The sequence below is a fragment of the Cuculus canorus genome, chromosome 3 (genome assembly GCF_017976375.1).
Source record: "Cuculus canorus isolate bCucCan1 chromosome 3, bCucCan1.pri, whole genome shotgun sequence".
Lineage (NCBI taxonomy): Eukaryota > Metazoa > Chordata > Aves > Cuculiformes > Cuculidae > Cuculus > Cuculus canorus.
In genome coordinates this window covers 100,032,700-100,044,366 of record NC_071403.1, presented here as the reverse complement: position 1 = coordinate 100,044,366, position 11,667 = coordinate 100,032,700, and the positions used below count along the sequence as shown (strand labels likewise).

Genomic DNA, 11,667 nt, shown 5'->3' with positions numbered 1-11,667 from the left:
CATCTCTGAAATGTCATTGCATTAACCTTTTGCCATGTTTGGGGTGCCAATGTCAACTGCAGGCGCCTCCAGAAGGATGTGCATTTGATTGGCAAAGACAGGATGATTGACACTGGGCTAGTATTCTGTCAAAACTCAAGCGTATCATTGAGTGGCAAAGCTGTTCTGCTCAATGCCACCCATCCCCAGTATATATGCCATGTTGGTGCATTTCAACCCACTGTCAAAAGCAGCTGAAAACTGGTACTGGTGATGTATGACAATAGCCAAACCTACCAGTAATCAGTGTCAGAAATGACGATATTTAAGATAGTAAAAAAAAGCATATAGTTCTATCTCTGTGACTATCTGTGTATTTATACATATGTGTACACTCTCAGCTAGCTAATCCTTTGGTATGAAGCTGTAAGCTTTGAATAATTAATTCATAAGGCCCGATTCTTCAGTCTTTATTTTTCTATCTTGGGAGTTAGTGGGAGTTTTCCCAGATACCAGTCCGGTAGATTAAGTGCAATTATCAGCAACTCTGATTTGGATACCTGCAAAATTTAAAAATGTTCTGGCTTGTCAGTCTTACACTTCAATTTCTGCCTTAAAACTGAAGATATACCTAAGAATAATTAAGAAAATGTTTAAAGAGGAAGATAATTATTCAAGTAATTTGTCTTTTAAAATTAACAATGTGCTCTTATCTATTGGCCTAAAAACCTATGTGAAATCTTTGTACCATTCAAAGAAGTCATTCTATCACATTCTCGAGTGAGAGGGTTCATTTGCATTCACTGATCATCTCATTACATTTTGCCTGTAGACCTTCCTGCAATTTCAGTTGGATATGTTATTCTTCACTTACTGTCTTAATGCCTTGGGTGGTAGGTAGTGGCGTAAAAAATGTGATGTTTCTCAGTTGCACCTGGCAGTCAGTGAAACAGTGTTTCCCTTCTGAATACTGAACCAAGTATGTAAAAATCTGTGGATTCCAGATTTTGTGCTTTGTAGCTCTCTGTATTTTTAGAAGATGTGAGGTTTTAGAAGTATCCCAACTTTTGCATTCAGCATGTGTGTCCATTTCCAATGAGAATATTTCTTCTAATACTGTCTGTTTTTTTCCCCTTTCCTTTAGAAAAAACTGTTTCATGAAACTTGTCATGGGGACATATTGATTTCTGGAGAAAATGCTGCCAGGAAGCCTTAGTTGAAATAACAGTGAAGGCAACAATGAAACACATCCAGTTTTATAAAGCACTATTTCTATCTTCTGAATCAGTAAAGTTCTGCTAATTCAAAAAAGATGCTAGGTCTTCACTGTCCCAGGGATTTCCACACATGGAGGTTTTTATTCTGGCACAGAGTGAAACCGATAGCTAAAATCATAGGATCACAGAATTGTAGAACAGTTTGTGTTGGAAAGGACCTTAAAGATCATCTAGCTTCAACCTCCCCTGTGATGGACAGAAAGACATTCCACTGGATCAGTTTGGTCAAAAGCCCCACACAGCCTGGCCTTGAACACCTCCAGGGATGGTGTATCCACAGCTTCCCTGGGCAGCCTGTGCCAGTGCCTCACCACTATCACAGAAAAAAATTCTTCCTAATGTCTAATCCAAATCTCCCCTCTTTCAGTTTAAAACCACTTACCTCTTGTCCTATCGCTGCAGTCCCTGATAAAGACTTCCTCCTCAGCTTTCTTCTAGGTCCCTTTTAAGTACTGAAAGGCTGCTATAAGGTCTCCAACAAAGCTTCTATAGGCTAACCAAGCCCAACACCCTCAGCCCATCCTTGTATGGGAGGTGTTCAGCCCTCCTTTGGACCCGATCTAACATATCCAAGTCCTTCCTGTGATGATCATTCCAGAACTGAACACAGTCTCAGAAGACTGGAGTAGAGTGGAATTACCTAAGCTGACCTGCTGTTTGTAATTCTTTGGATGTAGCCCAATATACTGTTGGTTTTCTGGGCTTCAAGCACACATTGCCAGCTCATGTTGAGCATCTCATCCACCAGCACCCCCAAGTCTTTCTCCTCAGGTCTGCTATCAATCCATTCTCTGCCCAGCCTGTATTTGTGTTTGGTATTGCCCTGACCCAGATGCAGGATCTTGCACTTGGCCTTGTTGAACTTCACAAGGTTTGCACAGGCCTACCTTGTCAAGGTTCCTCTCGATGGCATCACTTCCCTCCGGTGTGTCAACCGCACCACACAGCTTGATGTTTTCAGCAAAATTGCTGAAGGTGCCCTCAATCCCACTGTCCATGCTTCCAACAAAGATGTTAAACAACACCTGCCTCAATACTGGCACCTGCAAAACACCACTCCTCTACAGTCTCCACTTGAACACTGAGCTGTTGGACACAACTATTTGAACGTGACCATACAGCCAAAAATCTTGGCCAGTTCCTCACAATGCAACTCCAGTTTTGTACTTTTCTTATATCTTCTTTTCAAATACAGTCTCGAACTGTAAGTTCATGTTCCCACTGCTTAACAAAACTTTAAGTCATCCCCTGTGATCCAACATTCAGCTGTTTATGATCTGTTATATCTCACAGAACTGTTTTCAGTAAACTCTCTGCTGAGTGTTTCTCAGCCCTGTATCCTTGGAGAGCTTCAGTCACTCTCACAAAGTGACTTTTCCCTTTGCTTTTATATTGTTATCATTCGTTAGTTCTTTCCTTCCATCTCTCTTTAGCATGATCTTCTCTCCTTCAGCCACCTGTGTAATAAACCTCCCTTAAATGGCGATGGCTGAGAAATTTACCTCTGCTAGGTGCCATTCTGTCTTATCTCCATCCACACAATCCTGTATCTTACTCTGTCTCCAACAAAAACCAAGCCTCTCATCTTTGCTTAAACATCTTTGATGTCTTCCACATTATTTGTGTCAATATTTTCACTGACATTAAGATTTATAACTTGTGGATCCTCTTTGACTTACTCTCCAATCACATATCCAAGTTGCTTTACAATCCTGCCACATCTGTCTCCAGACCATATACAAAATCTTTCCATTTGTGACCAAACGTCACTTCAAAAACTCTGAACCATCACCTGCTTTGCCACTCACTGCAGCCTTCTCCTCCTCCTCCTCTTTGGTACCCCTGACATTCAAATCACTGCTTCTGCATCACACAAGACAGTTCTCACAGGGCAAATCCTTCTGGTAGGCTGTAGTTTTTGTTTTAAATCTGTTCACCAAAGTCCTCCCCCTCATATCAAATTCCGGTCATTCCAGAGTTTGCTGTTGGAGCCAAATCAATCCTTCTTAATTCTCTGTCCTAATTTCTTTACATTGCTCACACTGTACCCTACTGACTGCTTACTGCCATTGCCTTCCCGCTTTTTTAGATTACCTCTCTGCATGCAGTGGGTGTCCGAAATATTCTTTAGAGTCATTACCCACTTCTACTTTGAGCACAAAAGCAAATAATGATTTGTGGCGTGGTTATTTGATACATAGGGGCACTCTATTTACATACCGATAGATGACTAATTGCTTTCATACTTACTGGTAATAGTTCTGTTTTGCCTTATCATATCTCTCTCTCCATTTCACCTGCTCAAAATATATCTTCCTTGTGACAGGGTCTCTGTAGAACCTGTAACTTTAGAGAACATTTTGTAAATTTGAAGGAACATGGTAATACCATTCTATTAGGTAATAAAACCATAAATACAACTCATAATTTGTCATATCCTTAGTATGTTACTACATTTGTCATCTCTTGCAAAGGTTCTCCCAAAGTATTTTGCCTTAAATAAATACCTCTTTGTTTAAGATCTTATTTTTAAGCAAACAACAAGAATAGACTAAAAATATTTGTGTTTGTATTTATTAAAGATCTGTAGACTTATTATTACAGGAACTGCTGTTACTACTCACATTTGTATGTAGTACTTAATTTCATTATTAATAGCATAAATGCAGAATTTTTCAAAATCTTCCTTTGCTGAGAGCACAGCTCATTAAAAAAAAAAACTATAGAAAAGCTTTTGAACTGACATAAAGTTTAACAAACACTGAAGAAAAACTTGCCCACGCTGTTTAACAGACGCATCTCTGAAGACAAATGTTGTTCAACATGTTGAGCCTGCATTTTTGACATAGGGTATTTTCTGTGACTGTTTCACCCATTCAGATAGTTTGGAAGCAGTTGGTATGAGTAGTCAACTGGGTAGCGGGAAGGACAATATCTAGATCTAACAGTTTATCACTGCTATGCAATTTTTCAGGTTTCAGTCTGTCACACCCCAAATAAGAAACGACTTGTTCTGCAGTGGAATTCATAACGAGTGTACTGCTGTGCTGATGGCAAAATACACACAGAGATGATTAAGGACTGATATCTATGTATAGGGGAAGATATCATCTGATGAGGAACTAACAATGATGAGCTAAGTGATAATATGACAGATTCAAGATATCTGAAGACTTCCTGGAAACGAAAAGCAGTTTTGATGCAGCAGAAAATAGAGTAAGTGCTCTAAAGAAGAAAGATGTAAGGGAGCCCGTGATTCAGGAGGGGAAGGTCTTTGCCTCTTCAGTAGGGCTATGGAGGGAGCCAAGGAAGTTCTTCCTAGAGAAATAGCAGGGGACTTTTTGTAAGGGATTTGATGAGTTCCTGCTGCCAGCTGTATTACTACTCATGTTTTAGAGAACCCACAGAACTTTCAAATTCTCTTATAGTTATTTACACACAGCTAACAAAGAAACAATTCCTCCTTTTCCCCTTTCCTATTAATTACATATCTGGCTGAGGGACAGTATAGTTTGTTTATACAAATTAATCTTAAAATGGATTTCTAGCAAAAATGCATGATAATAAGAGCTGACAGAATGTACATATTCAGTCTAGAATATGTTAAAAGGTTTAAAAATTTCACCTGGTCATTGATATGAAATGTTCTGGGTTTCAGAGTGTCTTCAGTTTCTCATGTTTTACTACTGCCATAGCTAAAAAAACCCAGCCTTCATGCTATTTCAGAGAAGATTTCTATATACAGTCCTACAAAAAGTTGTCTAAAACATGTCATGATATTCTACAGCATGGAAAACAGTTGCTTTATCAATCACATAAACCAAATTAATCTTTAAAATATTAAACATATCCAAAGAGTTCCTTATCTTGTTTTAGGCTAACATTCATACCATCAAGAATCAGATATGATGAAATTTAAATTAAAGTGTAAATCACAAGCTAAGTGCCATGTTGCAAATTAATACAAGTTTTCACGTATCTGTTACCTCTCACTGAGTGAGGCACTGGCTTTTCTGTAACAGGCATCTCTTCTTCAACCATTTGCTCTCCATGGATAACTCTTAACAGCAAGTTACAGGAAGAAGAGGAGGAGAACATGTTTAAGAAGCAAGAAGTGAAAGTGGAATAATTGCAATGTAAGCATGGGTCTTGCTTTTTTTTCTTCTTTTGCCCATTGCTTTCTTTCTATAGGACTGATGGCTCCATTCTGAGTCATTTGTCTCTGTCATACTTCAAGATAAATCGCATTTACTTTTGACAATACATTCACTGTGGGCTCATTGCCTGACTATTGCCCACTTTGTGGCACACCTTTGTACATTGGCACTCCTTGAAAACATTGCAACATTGTCACTGGTGTTAAGAATTCTTTGTCTAATCCTCTTTTCTCTAGACCTCACCTTCCTCATCCCCCTGTGTCTCCTGCTTTCTTCTAAACAACATGGATGGACTTACTGTTCCCTGCATATACTCATGCATATACTCTGCTCATCACACCATCTCCTCGTCTGGACTGCTGCTGTTGGTTTCTCTAGTTTCTACCATTTCTCAACCCTGTTACTGAGGCTCCACATAATCATCTATCTGTCTATCCCATAATGATATCTCATTGTCCCAGCCACCCTACAAAAAGCAGTGGAAGCCCTTAGCTGCAGTTACAATTCCTTCCATCCAGCCTTCCCATTCTGTGTGGTAACTCAGCCCTCACCACTTCCCATGGCCCTTTGGCTTTTGGCAGCTCAGGTTACTGCATATTTCCCATTAGAGAATTAAACTTCTCAGAGGCGACTGTAATTTCACATGCAAAATATTTTTCACACTAATAGAGAACTCTCTATATATTTTTGATCCTCACCAGATAAGACTATAAATACCTGAAAAACTTGACAAACTTGTATGACCATTTTTGGATTACATGGTCTACAGGATTAGACCTCTTGCAAGATTTCCAGAACTTCCTGGTTGGCTGAGTGGAAATATTTTAAAAATAACATCTTACAGTATTCCAGTGTTTCTGTTTCCGCTATTGGTCAAAAACAGGAAATGCAGAAGCATGCGAATCTCAGGTTTTACTAAACTTAATAAAAAATATGTTCAGACAGAGAGCGCTTTAAAAAAACTGGACCAGATTAGAAACCAGTTTCTATTTTCACCTAAACCAGTTCACCCATTTGCTTTAACTATCCTTCAAAAACAACACTGACTGGAGTACTTTGCATATTTGTAATGGTGAAGATAATAGGCATAGAGCAGGCTGGTTCCAAAATAAGCTCATGCTCCTTGTGTAACCTAGTGAGTGAACATCCTGACATGCAATTATTTGTTTTTCCTCTCTTTACCATTGCAAAACATTTGGATAGTCAGGTTTTAATTTATTTCCATTTACAATGTTACCTAAGGACATTTCTTATCTGAGAAAAGCATTACGATTCAAAAGAGCATTTCCCTCTTTTAATAGCTGCCCGTTCAGTGCTAGTTACCTTATTGCATACATAAAGTTAGGATGGTTTCTTCTCATGTGTATCACTGTATGCTGATCAACGCTGAGTTTCATTATTTGCCATTTTATTGCCACTTCCACAGCTCTAAAGAGGAACACCTAACCTTTTCCTTATCACGTATTCCTCTGAAAATGCATTCTGCAAGTCTATCAGTTAACTCTTTCCCCTCATGCTATCATCATACTATGAGCATAACACCACTATGGAAGAAATTTGCTCATAAAATTTGCTCAAAATATTTTATTGTATTTTTCCAAGTAGCCTATTGAAATTTTTTTTTTTTTTTTTAAGCTTTAGAATTAATTTCTCTTCTCTTTATTCTTACTTTGAAATTTTATGACTTCTTACATTTCAGGGAACTTGACTTATGATATATTGAACCATCCTGTCCTGCTCCATCTACAGACAGAGAAACCAGCCTTGGTAAGTTGTGCAATGGAGACAGTGCAGAACAAAGACAACAGAGAAGCTGTGCAGTTGCTGTGCCCAGCAATGTTTTTGTAGCTAGTAAAATTTCACCTTCTTCAGGCCAGGAAATATTTAATATCAGACACTGTGCTAATTTGCTGAAGTCTGGTTCAGAAATGACCTGTTCTTTCCTACCTGCTCCATCAAGACAACACTACAAGAATGTGTAAAAAGCTCTTCAATAGGTTTAGTGGAGGTCAAACTGACTGATGTTCCCTTGGCACTTTCCCTGAGGTTGCTTGGGCACCTCCCAGTTCACATAGTGTAAGGTGATGGCATTACTTTCCTGATGTACTTTCTCACCTTAGAGAAACTTGCCACTCAGTGACTTCTGAGCCAGAGGTGACACATTTGTGTTTTAATAGCTTTTCCTGGACTGATAGTTTGGCTGTTTGTCTATCCACAATACACTGCAGCAATGAGTAAGAACAGTTTATAAACTGAGAAGAAAAAAGTGTATCTTCTTGCTTTATTTCTACTGCCATTTGATTATTTAATGTGTTCCCCTTAGCTGTTGTATTATCGAAAACCACAAACACTCACCACAACATTTGTAACTTTAAATATTTCCACCACATCCCCCTTAGTTATCTCCTCCTAGGCTGAGAAATCCCAGTCTATTTCTAGTTGTTCCAGCACAACTCTTAAATCATCCTTTCTGCTCCTTTTGTCTGCTTCCCTTAGACTGGGTACAGGTGAGCTGGGGGGTCAAAATCATGGATGTTATTCAGGGTGCTTGTACACATGGGTTCACTGCACAACTGAATGATCATCATGTTATATGTGGAGTCAGGACTGCTTTTGAAATCTATGTGCATCACTTTATATTTTTTAGGACCAACTTTCCTTTAACATTTTATTACCCAAATACTTGGTAACATGAGCTCCTCACATACAGTTTGTTTTAACATTCCTGAAAAAAATCAAACCAACAACCTGCTTTGACACTTTAGTATCCACCCCTTTACTAAATAATTTACAAATATGTGATGATTTACTAATAAGTCTCTATGACACTTCACTAGAAATATTATTATATTTAGCAAATTTAACAGTTATTCCCACACTTTTTTCCTTACTCTTTAATCATAAGGGGATAAAACTCTTTTCCTACCTCTTATACTTAACAGCTCCAGCAAAGACTTGAACAGATTTGCAAAAACTGGCTTCCTGACCACGTATGCAGTGCAAACAGTAATAATTCTGACCCTATGCCTACAGGTGCTGATCTGGTGCAAATGAAAGCAGAATCAGACTGTCTGTTAAATATGCAAGATATTTGCTGTAGTGTTGAAGTAACTGGGTGTTAATATTTCAGATGTAAGACCATGAAAATGTTAGCAACAGTGTTGCTGCCTGAGAACTACATTAATAAGATCATGTTGAAGAGATGTGCCCTCACCAAGAGACAATAGCTTTGAACATTGTTCAGTAGTCAACAAAACATTCATATGGAAGTGAAAGCAGCTTTTTCAGCTGATCAGGCCTTAATTTTTTAAACAACTTGTTATTTACCTAGATATAAAACAATCAAAACCAGTTATCAAAAATGCAAAATACTTAAGTGATAAATAAAATATCTTTAAAAGAACATCACAGAGCTTTAACAATCTTCTTACACGTAGAAGTTCTCCTGTGGGAACGACACAAACATCAGAATGGGAATTCTGAGGTTAACATCTTTTTAAATGTTAAAAGCACCATCAGGGTTTTCAATGAAATGTCTTTGCCACCATAGGCAAGGCTTGTTGGAAAAATATATATAAATGCTGAGTCTTACATAATTTATGGCAGCAGCTAATATTGGTCTCATTATTATTGTCATTTAATTATAGTGCAATTCTCTCCAATATTTTTTCAATGTAATTTAACAAGTTATATGTCATTTGATAGTGTCACAAAATGTGCCATTACAAAAGCAATTGACAGCTATGCTGTTTTAAAAAACATTGTCTACCCAACAGCATAATTTATACCAGTGTACAATAAAGTACTAATGCAAAATACATCTTTGCAAAATCACTACAAAAAAGTTAAGGGGAAGGAGTTCTGCAGTCACAACCATTTACCGCTTTAATAGCTCAGGAAGACTAGGAAGTCTGGATCTTGTTTGTAATCAATATGAAGACCAGAAGGACCCTCATCTCACCTCACCTTCCAGTAACTTCTGCCTAAAAATGTCTTCCAGAGACACTCACCTACCTAGTATCCTAAGGGCACTATCACCCTACTAAATACAGGCACAAATACTGATAGTAACACTACTAAAGCATACAACAAAGATAAATTTCTATCTACAGCCCAAACTCCATCCAGGGAAAAGCTGACATTAGAGGGCTATAGACAAAGTCATCTTAGAAATTACAGAAAATGCAAGAAACCATTTTCAGAAACACAAGTGTTTCTGACACATCCAGAGAGACAGACAGGCAAATTCAGTCTTTACTTCCAAAATCAGCTGCAGACTGCTCTGAGGCTGTACAGAAGGAACTCTGGTGACAAGAGTTGCATTCTGCGCTGTGACACACTGTTTCAAAACAAAACATGGGTATTTCAAAATTTCTCACAAAGAACTATTTAAAATCTCTCAAGGTCATTCATAATATCCCATTTTGATGTTAATGTTTTATTTTGTACTGTGATATATAATCTATTGTGTTAGAGAACATATAACAAAAAACTGAAAAATAATCCCAAGTTAAAAATGAAACCCCAGCAATGTTGAAATGGATTATTTTGACATTTTATCAGTTGTTTCCTTTTGAAAGAAAATTCAAGTGAAATCAAGTCGGATGTTTGCTCTTCAATTTGGTTTCAGCAGAATCGTGACTTCTCAAAGAGATAGTTTCTTAAAGATCCTTGTGGCCGATTTGTGACATGAAGTCCCATCCCTCTTGGCTTGCAGATGTCCCTCTGTCCCAGACCACTCTGGACAGCATCAGCCCTCTCAGCATGGGGCTGGTGCTCTCTGCCCACTGAGCTTGCAGTGTTGCAGCTCTGCTGTCTCATTGACGTTTGCACCTTTGCTCCACCATTGAAACTTGCATTCAGAAAGCCTACTTCTCCTGAGAGCAGTACTTCATGGTCAAAATATTCTTCTTCAAAAGCCATATGCAATGAAAAATACCATCCTGATCTTTAAGAAAAGGCTGGAGGCTTTTTATCATTAATGAGGCTGAGAACTTATGTAGCAGCTTCTTGTTCGTGTGATTCGCAGGAAAAAGCAGTAGTGTCACATTAGTATTACCACTAAAAATAACTGACACACATGAAAATAAATAAAACGCCACTTTGCCTGATATCTTTTAACAACTAGATGAATACTTGTGCGGTAGGTGGTAAGCTGAAACACATCATATTTTATATGAGAACACTTAACATCATGGGGACTGAGACAAAACGCTATACAATCATGTCTCTAGGGTCTAATTTGACTGTAAGATTTGAATAACAATACTATATCCCTCTTGAACTTGAATGTGTTCTGCTCAGTGGGAAAGCAGCAGAAACTTCAAAGTTCAGGAAGTCTATGCAAAAGCTGCGTGCTCGCTTGTTAATGTCGTCTTTGACATCTGGCAAAGTCCCTGTAAAAATATGGGGCCAGTAGAGTCAGAAACAGCATTTGGCCCTTAGTCAGGAATTTAACTTCTCAACACCCACATTTCTGTCAGTACTGTGATTGTGCTTTAAGTTTTAAATAAAGGGTTAAATACAAATTGTTAAAACTATGTCACAAAACAGCTTGATACTGAAAATGCTAACCATACAAGAGGGAATACTTCCACACACGCCACTGAAATGGGCATATGTCAGATATAGGCCAGTTAATTTTGGCAATACTGAGATGTTCAAAAAAGCATGGAGTGCACAGTGTTGCAATAATTTTGCTGCAGTGTGTCTCCCTGGCTCGATACCAGCTAAACTTTATTCACCATCTGATGAGAAGTGGGATTCATAGTTTTTGATTAACAATTTACTGCAGGATAGGAGGTCAATAAAACTAGGCAAACTGAGTAGCTGGGGAAAAGAAAAAAAAAAGAAGAAATATTTGTAAGCATATGCTTAAACAAGGAATGATTTCTATTCTCCTCTTTGCTAACCTTCCATAAACATTAGAGTGGAAAGAAACTATGTGAAAGCTGAGTGAGATAAGAGCACGTAGTTGCACATGGATTTGAACCAGAATTGCCTACGTGGAATTTTCAAGTCAGAAAAAGAAGTAAGGTGATTTGAGACCTCAGGGTTAGTCCTGATTTGCTGTTCACCGATTTCCTTTTTCGCTGTTGTAAAGATGAATGTCCACCAGAGCAGATGTTCAGTAAATTATGTTCCTGCCTTGCTTTAGATAAAATCTTAAACAATTGCATGAAGTGAGTATCAACTTGAAAATGTTCTCTCCAACTGCAATGTTTTTCCAGCTTTCTTAGGAAAACATCACATCT

General features: G+C 38.1%; 1 long non-coding RNA gene across 1 annotated transcript; it reads left to right on the top strand.

Annotated features, from left to right (window-relative positions):
• Positions 1-4,232: 4,232 nt before the first annotated feature.
• On the top strand, positions 4,233-8,226 carry LOC128851797 (uncharacterized). Its single transcript, XR_008449249.1, has 3 exons — positions 4,233-4,472; positions 5,279-5,392; positions 7,113-8,226. It is a non-coding gene; the product is annotated as an uncharacterized LOC128851797 (long non-coding RNA).
• The last annotated feature ends 3,441 nt before the right edge of the window (positions 8,227-11,667 follow it).